General features: G+C 34.5%; 1 long non-coding RNA gene across 1 annotated transcript; it reads left to right on the top strand.

The window, feature by feature from the left end:
• The first annotated feature begins 901 nt into the window (after nt 1-901).
• On the top strand, nt 902-14,734 carry LOC136041235 (uncharacterized). Its single transcript, XR_010620980.1, has 2 exons — nt 902-986; nt 14,303-14,734. It is a non-coding gene; the product is annotated as an uncharacterized LOC136041235 (long non-coding RNA).
• Nucleotides 14,735-15,020: the final 286 nt, after the last annotated feature.

Raw genomic sequence — 15,020 nt, forward strand, 5'->3', positions numbered from 1 at the left:
TGAAATTCATTTTTATTCGTACTAGAAGGTTATTCGGGCTATAAATTTGTGACCTACATTGTGCTCCCTTGCTAGTCCCAAAAACAAAATTGAATTTGCCAAAGCTGGGAGACTTACTCCTCCTGTCTGTTTAAAGAAAACAGATTAATAATTGAAGCTTTGTTCAATTCCAACTTAAATTTAATGGGTATAAAAAGTTTTTTTGGCTAATAAAAGGACATCTCAATACCAACATAAAACATCCTTTAACCATTTTGAGGGAACACAAGAGGGATGATGATTGTCACAGCCTCTAAACTGTTATTATAATAGCAGAAACTCATAATGTATTTTAACTGGCAGTTATCTAGTTATATTTGTAAGCTTGAGGTTGATTCTGTTTTTTTTTGAAATAGCATAAAAAAAGGAAACAAAATGTTTAGACTAATCCTTGGGGAGAAATGGACCCCTCTCTTCTACGAGGAATTTTCGAAATGTTAAGTTTGTGTAAAGTATTTATAAACTATGTCTCATCCATTTTCATTCCCTAAAAATGAAAATTTTAAATCTTTATTTTCATAACCCTTCTTTTTGGAATAATAAAAATAGTCCTTATGCTTCAATGTGAACAGAAAAATTTCAATGTGAAGAGACTTAAGTAAAATCTTGCAACTTATGCTAGTTAACTTGAGCTACTAAGGACAATGTGTATCTGGCAGTTGAACGTGCTGAATAAAATTTTAGGTCTACATCTAGAGTACCTCCCCACTTCTAGCCTCAGGGACCAACAAAAAATAATCCCGTTCTATCCTTCATTATGGATGACCATGTTTTAGAGTTTGTATTATTTAAATGGACATTTAATTTTCAAAATATTTCTATGGTTTGTAATGGCATTAGTTTGAAAAGGTATTTAAAATATTTTTTTGGCAACACTGGCTCAGTGCTGAAATATTTGAAAATTCCACATGTAGACGGATTGCCACTGTAGAAGCTGATCTGCATGAGTATTTCTTTCATTTAAATTGTTTTTTCAACTTGGTTTTTGTTGGGATACATAAATTGGAATATGTTATACCGAGCTCTATATAATATATGATTAGTTTGGGCTGATAGATCAGAACTGGCTAGCTTAAAATTAGCATAGGCTATTTTCTGATAAATATTCAGTTTTCTCGACTAATTTGTTAGGTAGGAGGTGAAAAATCAAATAGATTTAGCTTTATAGTTTTTATTAAATGTACTTAATTTTATAATTACAAATCCCTGAAAGGCATTGAAGGGAACCTTGAAGTAGCTTAACAGCTTGTTCTAGTAGCCTAACACGCACTGTCAAAATTTTCCTTCAAAAGAGGATAGCTCTGCTTAGTTGTAACTTCAACCTCCATCTCTTGGAGCCTTCATTATATTTTGACAATAAGAAATATGAACACTATATCTGCTACACCCAGATAAGAAAAGAATATTCAATTCAATCAGTTTCCTGTTTTCAACATAAAATGAGCTCCTGACAATTGTTAGCTATATAAGGTAAAATTCTAGTTAATTGACTTCTTGCTATCTCTGAAAGGGTTTAGGTTAGGAAAATTAAACTTTTAGGGATGAATCTAGACTAAAGTATGTTCTGGGAAGGTATTTTGAAGCAACTATCTCCACTCCTTCTACCTCTAGAGGGCCCTGACCTTTGATGACCTTTAAAAATGTGTGTGTTATAAAAGTGAAACCTTGGAAAATAGATCTTCTGCTTAATTGAAATACAATGAAATTGTTTCAGCTTCATAACTTTGCTCAATTCCATTTTATAAGGTTTCTATAAATATGCAAATACATTTCCTAAATTAAAAAAAAAACATTGATATGGCTCAAAATTCTACTCAAATAACAGGAATTGATTTGCATAACTAAAGTCAGAGAAAAAGCAACTAGTAGGCCTAACTGAAATTTAAGGTAAAATGTTGTTTTGTCAAAATTTCAATAGATATAGACCTGTCATGTAGGCAAATTTCAGGGCCCTCTAGAGGGAGAAGGAGTAGAGTTGGGTACTTTAAAATACCTTCCCGGAACATACTTTAGCCAGTAGAGTCATCCCTGAAAGTTTCATTATCCTAACCTAAACCCTTTCTGAGATAGCAAGAAGTCAATTAACTAGAATTTTACCCTATATAATGTTCAAACTGTCATTACTTGGTTGTTATTTGGCAAACAAAAGTTAGGAGCAGCACCAATGCATCAAGATAGGTCTGATCTTCTCTAAAATGTGGCCATAATGGCTGCATTTGGTTAAAATGGCAGCTTATATTATATTGACAAAACTATGTTCCAAGTGTCAAAAATTCTTGTCTGATGTAGTGGAATGTCAGACCAACTAGAAATATTCCTTTAGCCAAATTCAAATGTGATATTGGCTTCTATTATGAGATTAATTTCTTTTGAGACTATCTTGTAGTAACCTTGTTGAAATATTTTACAGACAGCAACAGGCCCTGTCAAAACTTCACTGAACATGTAAAACAGATGAGAAACAATTGCTGTTGAAACTAAAGGGTCCTCTGACCAAAACATATTTGTCAAATTTACAGATACTTTCTCAACAACAAGAGATTTTGATGATTATTATTTGTAATAATATTTCACATGAATTTTTTTTTAAATTGTAGTTTTACTGATTTGATGCTAGATTTTTCCATCATCTGAGGAACTGCTGCTTTAATATAACAGAAGTGAGAAATATGAGATTTGAGAAATGCAGAAAATGTAGACACTGTATCCAATGCACCCAGATAAGAAAAGAATATTCAATCAGTTTCCTGTTTTCATCATAAAATGAGCCCCTGGCAATTTTTTAGCTATGTAATTTTCAAACTGTCATTACTTGGTTAATTTTTGCTAGAAAAAGTTTGGGTCAGCACCAATGCATCAAGATGCATCTGGTCTTCTCTAAAATATAGCCATATTGGCATTTTCTAGATAAAATTAAGCTAAAATGGCAGCTAATATTATATTGACAAAACTTTGTTCCAAGTGTGTAAAATTCTTGTCTGATGTAGTAGAATACCAGACTGATTAAAAATATTCCTTCAGCCAAATTCAAATATAGATATTAGCTTCTATTATGAGATTCATTTCTTTTGAGAATATCTTGTTGAAATTTTTGAGACAGCAACAGGCCCTGTTGAAATATAGTTGACTCTGTCAAAACTTCACTTAACATGTAAAACAAACAAGAAACAATTGGTGTCAAAATTAAAGGGTCCTCTAACAAAAACATAGTTGTTGTATTTATGGGTACTTTCTCAACAACAAGTCCATATTTTTAAGCACCTGACTTGGTTGATTACAACACCCTAATTAATTTATCACTGAATAAATTTGAGGTACACCCTCTCTTAGTTAACTTTATATTTGTTTTCTTTCAAATAGATCCCAATCTGTGAGATACAAAATGTTCTCTCTGAACCCCAGCCTATTTTCTTGGTACCCCTCCTTATTCTTTCAAGAGGAACAGAAGTAGTGGCTCAGATTTCCAAAGCGTGAACTATCTGGGCCAGATAAAGATCAAGGTCTAGAAGATTAGATGAAGGAGAAGTAGCTAAATGATGGAAGGGAACTTCAATTTTATCTAGTAGAGAATCTAGAGTAAGCTGATAATAATGTAGATTTATATAATTCCAATTCAGTTTTTTGGACCATTTGGGCACATGGTTAGTAGGCAAGGATGAAGGGTTATTAGGGACTAGTAGCTCTAGATGAGAATGGTTTCTTAAAACAAGTTCATTGGAGATGAACACCAACTGAGACCATAACTCAGATATATTGGTCAATGCAAAATCTATATGAGAAACACTTCCAAAAAAGTATTTGTAAGTGAAAGAACGTGTTTTGTCCATAATAAATAAGTCACTGGGCAAACAAGATAACAAAATTTGTAAATGAGTTAGGGGAACGTCAGTCAAGTCAGTGTTTAGGTCCCCAAAGCTAAAATCAATTTATTACTGGCCCTGATTTTTGCTAATAACTTAGAAAATGAAACACACTCTGCTGCAAATCTCTGATCTGAATATTTAGGTAATTTGTTGGTAAATAAACACAAATAATAGCAAATTTTCCCAAATCAACAGGTAGAAAAATTCCAAAAGCTCAAGTAAAGTATTCCAAAACCTGTTTCTAACTACAATCAAGAGACCACCAGATGGGTGACCCTTAGTACTCTTGGCAGGCTGTATGTAATAACTAAAATCATTAAAAAATTTTAAGGCCTGGCAATTAGCTGGTAGTAATAAATGCTCAGAAATACAAACAATATCAAATTCACTGATTGTTATATTTATTAAGTCCAATTTCTCTTTAGTAACATTCACATTCTGAAAAAAAAACATAACTAGTTAGAATCATAGAGAGAAACAATAACGAGAAAAATATGTGCTTTTGCTTGCTGATTTCTTTAGTATGGTACAATAAAAACTGAAACGAGTGTGATTGCCACCAGTTGCTGCACTTCACCTGAACGCTGTGGCAGGGCTCCTTTTTTGAAGATTAATTGTCTCCCGCACATCATGAGTCTTTAGCTATTTTAGTACACTTAGAGGCTGTGTGACCAAACAATTGACAGTTTGAATTGAAACGATTGAAAGTTTTGAATTAAAATTGAATAGTTCTGGGCATCAATTCATGTCTAATTGTAGAAAAAGCCAAGACAGATAGTCCAATTGATTGAGAGGCAATTCTGGCGTTAATCCCCCCCCCTCTTATTAGGATTGTAAAAAATTATGTTGGCTCATTTGTTAATAGATATATCTATCTATTATCCGTCCATACGTCATTCTTAGAGTAGTAGGACTAAGGTAGATAGTCATAGAGCTAGGATAGTCATAGAACCTATAGTTTTCCAAGTGTTTGGTTAAATGACATGGTTAAATGATGGGAATAAGTGTGCCTCTCTTATTGGACCAATACTGGTTTGTTAACACTGAAGGGGTCTCTGTCAGCTTATAAAGTTTGGAATATGTATATTCGATTTTAATTCCATATTTCAATGCATAATCAAGGTTCCCACCATGTTGAAAAGAAAATAGACCCGTTTTAGAGACACCAAAATGCTTAGCATTCATGATATCACTACACATACCTGGAATAGTTCCAACATCAAAATCATTATCGGTATGAACAATCCCTAAAAACTATTTTTTGATCACTGCTTTTTATTTGCACAGGCATGGCTCTAACAGCTGCCACTGCAGAGCACTTATCCTTCACATGGAGGATTGTCTTATCTTTCTTTTTGATAATTCTCTCTATACCATCAACTTTTAGATTTTTAATAAATTCACTCTGTTTAACAGGATTGGCATTCTTTAGTTTGGGAGGGGTATTAGATATAATAACGGGAATTGTTTGTTTCTCTTTCTGGCTTTGAAGGCCAAACCAGTGGACTAAGTGCTGAATTAACTTTTTTCAACTAAAAAATAAAATAAACTTTTGCAGTCATTTAATCTTGACGCAATAGCCCAATTGATGTCATTAGACAAATCAGGAACTTAATTAGGCTCAGTTATTACAAATCCTGCAATAGAACGACCATCACTCAAATGAGAACATAGTAAATCATACATATCACCCAGAAATAAAGCTGGTGGGTGCCTGCCTCCACGACCATCAAGAAAGTCAATGTTAAATTTATTTTTGCAAGTATTGATAGCGTCCTTTAAGGCTTTTTTGCTAAAGAATTTTTCATGTTTCAAAATTTTGTCTCTTTCTATATTTTTCTTAATGGATCTTTGGATAAAGTTCCATATAGGGCTGATAACCAATCATATCTCCATTTTCAATTTCGGTCCATGTTTTGTACTTCAACCCCATACAATATTCAATAATCAATATAATGGGTAATGCAATGCAAGTCAAAAACCCCTGAAAACCAAAGTCACTGGCAAAAGGCTTTGCAAGTAATCCAATAATTTCAATGCATGACTCAGACGATAATAGTACCGAATATTAACTTAAAGCCACAATCTCTAAATAATCCTTCAAGTTCTGTACTAAACAGGTACAGAGTTAATCTGGCTTAAATCCAATTAGTTGTTAACTGGTCAAATACCGAAATAAACTGTGTTTTTTTACTTAATTGTTTTTTTCACCAATGCACTGCGCATAGAAGGAAGGAGTTCATTCGATTGGAGATTGAAAGTTCTAGTGCTCTGTTTAAGAGACAAAAGTGATTGGAGGGCAACCAGCCCCCCTGTCATGCCCATCAATTACCCAGACACATCCAATCAAAATTTTTGATAACCTTTTTGTTTAGCATTGTTGAAAGGTCCAGTAACTATGTCTCTGGGAGTGTTACCCCCCCTCCACAGTCCTCAGGGCAAGGGCTATAAGTTATGCAACTCACCTGTTGTTTACATATTGTATTTGTTGTTGAGAAAAGTAGGCATGTTTGGCCTGTAGTGTCAAAAAAGACAAAGGACATTTAGGTAACCCTTTCAGAGAATGCCAAGGAAAGTGTTGAACTGAATATAAACATGTTATGTGACTACAGGTTGTCAAAAGGGCATAACTCGGGAAAGACTGAGTTTATTAATTTGGAACTTACAGAAAACGATTAGGGGATCATCAATTGACCTAAAAGGCAATATTTGCATGCTAAAACTACTGTAACAATTACTACCACTACTGTTACTATTACAACTACTGTATGTGTAGTAAGTACTACCAAGGCTGAGGATATTTAAGTGAAAATTTAAGGAAATCCTGATGGGAAAGTTGAACTAAATCAAAAGATACTATGTATATGCAGATCACAAAAGGGTGAATTAGTAATATCTTTGGAACAGCTTACTGTATTAAGTTGAAACTTCCAGGGCATCATGAGGTGGATGTTCAACTGACCAAAAGGCAAAATGAGCATTCTACCACTGCTATTAATTCTGCTGCTTCTGCTGTTACTACTGCTACTAATAAACACTACTGCTCCTACTACTAGCACTGCTACTATGATGCTAGTACTATTATGGTTAAGAGTATGATGGTGAAAATTAGAGAGAATATTGAGGGGAAATTTGAAGTAAATCAAAACATGCATACAGGTTGTCAAAAGGTCATATCTCAGGAATGCCATCAAACATGCCAAAATATCAAAAGATGCCATCTGCATTCAGGTTGTCAAATGGGCATATCATCAATATCTTAAGAACAACTTGGTGCATGAAGTTGCAACCTACAAGGCTTGTTCTGGGGGATGTTGAACTAACCAAAGGCAATATTTGCATCCTACTGCTGCTACCAGCTCTGTTACTACTGCTACAGATATTTCTGCTTTTACTACTACTACTGCTAATAACGCTAAGGGTACTAAGGTGGAAATTTTGTGTAATATTGAAACAGTGTTAAATTAAATCAAAACGCACTACCTGCATACAGGTTGTTAAGAGGATGTATCTGCAATGTCTCTGGAAAGGTTTTTGGTATTAAGTTGAAACTTTCAGCAAGTGTTGAGGGGGATGTTGAAAAAACTCAAAGGTGCTTTATGCATACTGCTACTACTACAACTATTGCTATTGCTGTAGCTAAGGGTGTTAAGGTGAAGCTTTCAAGTAATACTTAAATGGATGTTGAACTAAATCAAAACAAACTAAGAGCATGTAGATTGTTGAAATGGTGTAGTAGCAATATACCAGGAATAGCTTACATTATTAAGTTTAAAACTTTCAGGGTATGATGTGGTGGATTTTGAACTACACAAAAGGTACTGTCTGTATACTACTAATACTACTGCTACAATTGCTGTAACTGATGAAGCTAAGGTTATTAAGGAGAAACTTTCAGGGAACCTCTAGGGGAAGTTTCAACTACACAAAAATACTATATGCATGCAAGTTTTCAAAAGGGCATATAAGCAATATCATAGACAGCACAGCGCTATCATAGAAATATTGACTGGCACTTAAAAGCTCTAGTGCCCTTTTTAAGATTTAAAAGTGGTTGGAGGGCAAGTAACCCCTCTCTCAAGCTTAATAATTCTTAAATTCATTCAATCAAACTTTTGTGATAGCCGTTTTGTTCAATTTATGTGCAAGGTCCAGTAACTATGTCTTTGTGATGTTGGCTGTGTCAACCCTCTACAGCCCTCAGAAAAAGGGCTGTAAGCTATGTAATTTGGCCACTGTTTATGTACAATTTGAAAAAGGGAATGGTTGACCTTGGTGTTAAAAAAGACAAAAGGCACTCAGGCAAAGCTCTCAGAAAATGTAAAGGCGAGTGTTTAACGAAATAAAAACAGTTTATGTGCATACAGGTTGGTAAAAGTGAGAAATTCAGGAATAACTGATGGTATTAAGTTGGAACTTAAGGGAACGATGAGGAGGATTACCAATTGACCAAGGACATGTTGAGGGGGATGTTGAAATAACCAACAGGTGCTATGTACATGTTACCACTGTTTCTACTGTTACGACTACTACGTGTACTAAGGTTAAGCATATTAAGGTGGAACTTTCAGGGAACATTAGGGTGTGTTGAAGTAATTCAAAACGTACTGTGTGGATTCAGTTTGCCAAAAGAATGTACAAGCAATTTCTCAGGAATAGCTTAGAGTAATAATTTGTACCTCTCAGGGTGTGTTGACAAGGAGGTGATCTAACCAAAAGAAACTCTGTGCATACTGTTAGTACTGCTGCTCTTACTTTTGTTACTTTTAGTATTATTGCTACAACTACTGCTGCCAAGACTAAGGGTAGGAAGTTGAAATTTTCAAAGAATGTTTAGGGGAATGTTGAACCAAATAAAAACACTCACTGTGCAAGCAGGTTGTCAAAAGGACGTATCAGCAGCATACTATGAATGGTCTAGGATATTAAGTTGAAACTTTCTGGACATGTTATGGGGTATGTTGAACTAAGTAAAACATGCTTACTACTACAACTACTGACACTACTACAGCTACTGCTACTGCAACTACTATTACAAATGCTACTGCTACAACTATTTCTACAACAACTGCTACTAGTACTACCGAAGTTAATGGTATTAGAGTGAAACTTTCAGGGAATGTTATGGGGGATGTTGAACCAACCAAAATATGCTATATGTATACTACCCCTTCTACTTCTACTGCTACTACTACTATTAAGGCTAAGAATAATAAAGAGACTTTTTTAGAAAATGTTGGGGGTATTATAAAAAAAGAAAACTATCAAAAATGGGGCTTTTTTAGGCCAAACAAAAACACTGAAAAAACGCACAAAGCGAATATTTTGAGAGGATGACCACCTCTCTTCATCAGCCCGAACAAAATAATATTCTAAGAATTCAAGGAAAATGTCAAAGAAAAAACCAAACAGACGAACGTGGAAAGTCAATGTGAAAAAACAAAAGTAATGAAAAAAGTAAAAAATTAAAAGATAAATAAAGTTCAATAAAAGCCAAAAATTGTAAGAATTAAAACCAAATATCTAACAACCACAATGCAAGCCATTCGCCAATCTCTGCGATTAGCTCAGAATCCAAAAAATTAGAACTGCCATCAACGGATACTTGCGAACAAGGCCGTCAAATGGCAGTATCAAAAGTTTATCAAGAACAGCTTATGGTATTAGGTTGAAACTTTCAGAACGTACTTGGGAGTATGTTGAGCTAATGAAAATGCATTGTGTGTGTACTGCCACTACTCGTAGTAATGCTACCACTACTGTTAGTGCTAATATTACTAAGGCCATTGGTATTAACTGATGAGGAGATGTTGGGCTAAATAGAAACATATTATGTGTATGCAGGTTATCAAAAGAGCTAATCAGAAATATCTCAGAAACGGCTTAAAGTAGTAAGTTTAACTACCGGGACATGAAGAGGGACACAATGTGGATACCATCACTGCTTACTACTAATGCTAATACTGCTATCACTAATATTACTCCTATTGCTCATACTATTACTTCTGCTGGGTTATAGGGTAATGTAAAGGGTATATCCTAGAATAGGATAGGATATAAAGTGAAAACTTCCAAAAAAAGTTTATGTTGCTGTAAAACTAAATCAATTGACACTTCGTTTATTGGCTGCTTGCCAATAAGACGTCTCAGAAATATCTCAAGAACGACTGCGGGTATTAAGTTGAAACTTTCATGATTGCTTCTGTTACTACTTCTGCTATTACAATTCAACTAAATAAAAAGAGTGTAAGTGCATCCAGGTTGTTAAGATAGCATTGATACAATGTTTTGGGAATGGTAATAAGTTTTATTTTTCAAGAAAACTTGAAGAGGTGTAAAACTAAAGTAAAGAGTAATGTTTATGTCCAGTTCTTCAAAAGAGTTTCTGGTATTGAAAACTATTGAATAATTTTCTCCAACATGGATTCTTAAAGAAAAAACTGAAAAGATTAAAATATTCTTTTTTCTTCAATTGAACAGACAATAGTTGAAAAATCTTTCCACCTAATAGATTTTCCAAAGAAAATTAAAGAGCTGCATTAACCCAAGAATGAGCAGAAATAAAGTCAAATAATTTTCCAAGGGTAAACCTACCATTAATGACTGTTAATAAGTAAACGAAACCCGAAACAAACTGAAATTACAGTAAATAACCAAGTCAAACTCAAAACGAGCAAAAACTAAAATGAGTAGCAGTGACAACCCCCATGCCTTCTGAGGACCAGAGCATAATTGGCACTATACAGAAAACAAAATACATTTTAAATATTTTCACTTTTTCGACTTTAACTAATCCCAAATTATGAAGACTTTAAAATATATATATATCAGTAGATGCATTATTAAACTGTCAATCCACATTCATTTTTTTTTCAGTAATCATAGCTATGGCAATGGTTTTTTTTTTTATATTATGAGAAATAGAAACGTTCAACTCGAAATAAGGATTCTTTTCACTACACTCCAAAATATGTAAATATCATTTCGAACTCGCCATTACAGGAAGCAATGAGACCGTGGTATATTACTGAACCTGAAATTGAGGCATCATCCGAAAGGTCAAAGAAAGGTATTGAGTATGATGATGACAACATTACCTACTCAACCCCATCTCGTATTATCAGTGGTGTAACACAAGGAACCTTTCGAGGAGCAACTCCAATTAGCATATACATAAATGATTGCACAGCCTGTTTACTCTGTATGGTGACAATTTTAAACTCTCTAGGCCACTGAGACGGAAGAACAGACTTCCCACTTTCAATAAGATTTAGAAAGACTGGTCACATGACCAATATCTTAAGATATAAAGTTTTGCATCTTGGGTAGAACAACACTTGCTGCACTTCTATATTAAATGTGATCAACTTGAAACAATAACTAAGTACAGAGTTTCAGACTTTATTTATTCATCAATTAATTTACAACAAACACTTCAACTTAGTCTCCCCCATAAGGCTCAGTGGCCAGGAAAAAAAAGGTGAGAAACAAAAATGAAATAAATACATACAATAAACGTTTTGTTGTAATGCATTCACGTTGCCAATCTAAACAATCCCAAAAATCACCAGGCAGGGGAGTTGTACGATTCACCAACTGGATTAAAAAGAAAGCCCAATCTAGGGACATCAACTCCAAGGAAAGCTGGGGAACTCAATTAGTAACAAGAAATTCTCTAACATGCGTTTTGGAGATGTTAAACGAGTGGCAGTTCTCTGTAGACTTTAGGAGAGTGTTCCAGATCATGTTATAAGCTATCAGAGGGTTGAAGTCAGACCAAGTTCATGGAGTATAAGGTATCCGTAAGCTATTGCAAGTTCAGAAATAATAAGACGATTGCTTCTGGAGACTTTCATTTAGAAAAAACAAACATTTTCATCAAACAAGATGTTTAGGAATCGAACACATCGATCCCTGGATCTACTATGTCAAGCCCTTGAAACTATTGAAAAAAATAAGAGAACATGCCTTTCCAACATTTAAGGCAAGGTAATTGACATAAAACTTTGAATGGAGATCAGACGCATTTATGCCATCTGTACCGAGAGTGCTGTCATCCGCAAAAGCAATGAGCGAATCTGAGAAGGACAAACTCTTGTCACAATTAGTGACAGATACAGGTTGACAGAGACGGCAGCAACTGGTAGGTTTTAGATTTTTAACCTCGTTTTGTGGGGTTACTAACATAAATTAAAAGGAGTATCAGCCCAACCGCAGATCCTTGCGGAAGACCAAACCCTATTTCAGGCAGGTTAAGATAAATCAGATTAACCAAGATTACTCAACAAGATTAATATAATAAAAACCAAGAATAAGGTTTTAAGCACTTGGGAAAGCATCATTTTCAAAAGAAAGATAGAAGAGAACAGCCTTGGAGTTATAATTCAGAATGGGATAAAACTTTGTAGTCATACACAAACCCTAGTAGCCAAAGTTAACCCAGTCTTTTGGCTTATTAACCATACTTTTATTACAAGAAAACAACGTTTGATTAAGAAGTTAATTAAAGCCATTGCCCATTGCCACCTTGAGTTTCGTATGGTGGTAGCACCACTGCAGTAGAACATGGATGCTAAGGCCATAAAGTGTGCTCCAAGAAGTCCAGACAAGGAAATTTGTCTCCAAGCCGCAACAAACTCCATATGAACAGCACACACCAGCTCCGCAGATGGCCACCATTGCATATTGCCGAAGGAGGGGCGACGTAATTTTGATCCAAAAGCTGTTACTCTGAGGCTATGAAGGATTTATTTATCCCTTCACTTTTACACCATACTAGAGGTTAAAAAAACCTCCAGTTCTCTTGGTCCCAAAGGTGACAGTAGAAAAACATTTTCTCTATTAGAACTGTTGAACTATTGAGTGAGATGTCAAATAAGTGCAGTCAGTTACCCTCTATTCATTCAAAGCAGGAGTCAGCATAGATTGGATCATGTTGACTGGAAGCTGGACAGAAATTCTCCTATCAACTGAAGTTGACTTACCAACTTTAGGAGGACCTCTACCATATCTCACTGGCAGATGTAATTTAATTTGGCAAAATACACTTGATAAGGGGTGAATGGGTCAGATTAGGGGGTTGAATCTCTTAATTTTTTTCAGAAATGAGATTTTCTCGATACTTTTGTGAGCTTAGTTGAGACCTTTTACTAATGAAGACAAATCTTGTACCTCCATTCCCTACCCAAACTGTTGATGACTTACCAATGAAGACAAATTTTGGAGTACCTCCTTTCCCTTCCCAAACTGTTGATGACTTACCAATGAATTCCAATGACTTGCCAATGAAGATAAATCCTGGAGTACCTCCTTTCCCTTCCCAAACTTTTTGATGACTTACCAATGAATTACCAATGAAGACAAATCCAGTTCAAAATGAAGACAAATATCAGTTCAATGTATGCAATGGCTATCTTTGGAAATTGGTTGGAGCACTTGGATCTAAATAAAAAAAAAGAGCTAAGAGCTCATATGGTATGAGCTCTAGCAAAATTCTGAGAATCAATAGATTGATTTAAAAGGAGAGGCCTAATGCCGATTGAGATTTAAAATAAGAGCTCTTAGACACGAAGCCCTTCTAAACACCAAAATTTATTAAGATCCGATCACCCACTCGAAAGTTACAAATACCTCATTTTTTCTAATTTTTCCCCCACTCGGCCTTCTTGTTTTTTGTTTTTTTTTTCTGTTGACAGGAATTTATAAAACACTTTGTATCTCTTCAATGGGAAAATATAATAATTTCCGGACCTTTCAACTACGTTAAACAAAATGGCTACTTCAAAATTTTGGTTAGATGTGTTTGGGAAATGGTGGGCGTGGAAGGGGTTTTAGTTCCCTCCAATCACTATCGATTCTTGAAAATCAACACTACTTTCTTTATTTTTACTTTTGTTTTCTTCGTCAAAAATATATTACAATATGTAATCAGGGCTGAAAATTTGCTGATGCGAAAGGAACCGTTCAACATGTTTATGTCCATCCTATAAATACTAAAAATGGTATAAATACCATACTAAAAATATTCTTAAGCACAGTTTTTCGGATTTTGAACCATGGAGGCTATTTTAGGCCATTTCATAGTGAAAGTTTGCTCTTTTTTCCTCTTTTTCTTTTTTTTTTAAAGCGTGCGTTTTTTGTTGTTGCTGTTAGTTTCTTACTTTTGATAAAGGAGAATCGTGAATTGATAAACTTTTGATAAAGGAGAATCCAGTGAATCGTGGAGGTGAATTGTTGTAAATGCAACTCTAACCATAAAAAAGAGTATAAAATCTAAAATGCCTCTTAAAGGACAAATTTTTCTCTTTCAGAAGGGTGGAATCGACAACAAAACAATTCTTTTTTTTTACAGGGGAATTACCTAGATTTAATTTACTAAACTTAGAATATTTATTTTCTAGGATATTGTCTGACCTTACCATTGTAGCTGTCTCCAACAGAACATCATCTCCGATTTTCAACTCAGCTAATTCCATACCTCATATTTTCATTGATCAGTTCATAAATAACATGGAAACAACAACTCTACCTATTCCAAAAAGTAATATAAATGCTGGGGATCCTGCTAAAAGGAATCAAGATGATGATAATAGTCCCCGACCTACTAAAAGAAGAAAAAAGGGAAAGCATCTGGCTAGGAAAGTGGCACTGGCAGTTATCTTTCCTGTTGTCTTTTTGATTGCCCTAGAGATTATTAGAAGAAATAAATTATCAAAATAATTTATTTTCATTCAGAGTGGGTCTTGGTGATCTCGTGTTTGGGTTAAGCTAAAAGTGAAAACTTGCAAAGACAGGCCTTTTTAACAAACTGAAATAAAAAAAAAATTGTACAATCAGAGTGCACATTTTGAGGCAAATATATTGTGCTTCACAATAAACTTTGAAGGAAAAAGTAAAAATATCAGACTGAAATAAGTGATTTGTAAAAACCTACTTTTTGAACGATTTATTTTATTCTTATCCTTTGTTGTTTAAAGTGTTTGAAAGAGTTTGATTTCTTATAGCGTAGGCTTTCAGTAGTGTATTATATTTTTATGGATAGAGCCATGGTATGAAATCTGAGACATGATCCCACTTCCCCCTTGGAGATCAAGAATATGTAAAAATGAGTTGTTTTTT

Source organism: Artemia franciscana, unplaced genomic scaffold (assembly GCF_032884065.1).
Source record: "Artemia franciscana unplaced genomic scaffold, ASM3288406v1 PGA_scaffold_1180, whole genome shotgun sequence".
Lineage (NCBI taxonomy): Eukaryota > Metazoa > Arthropoda > Branchiopoda > Anostraca > Artemiidae > Artemia > Artemia franciscana.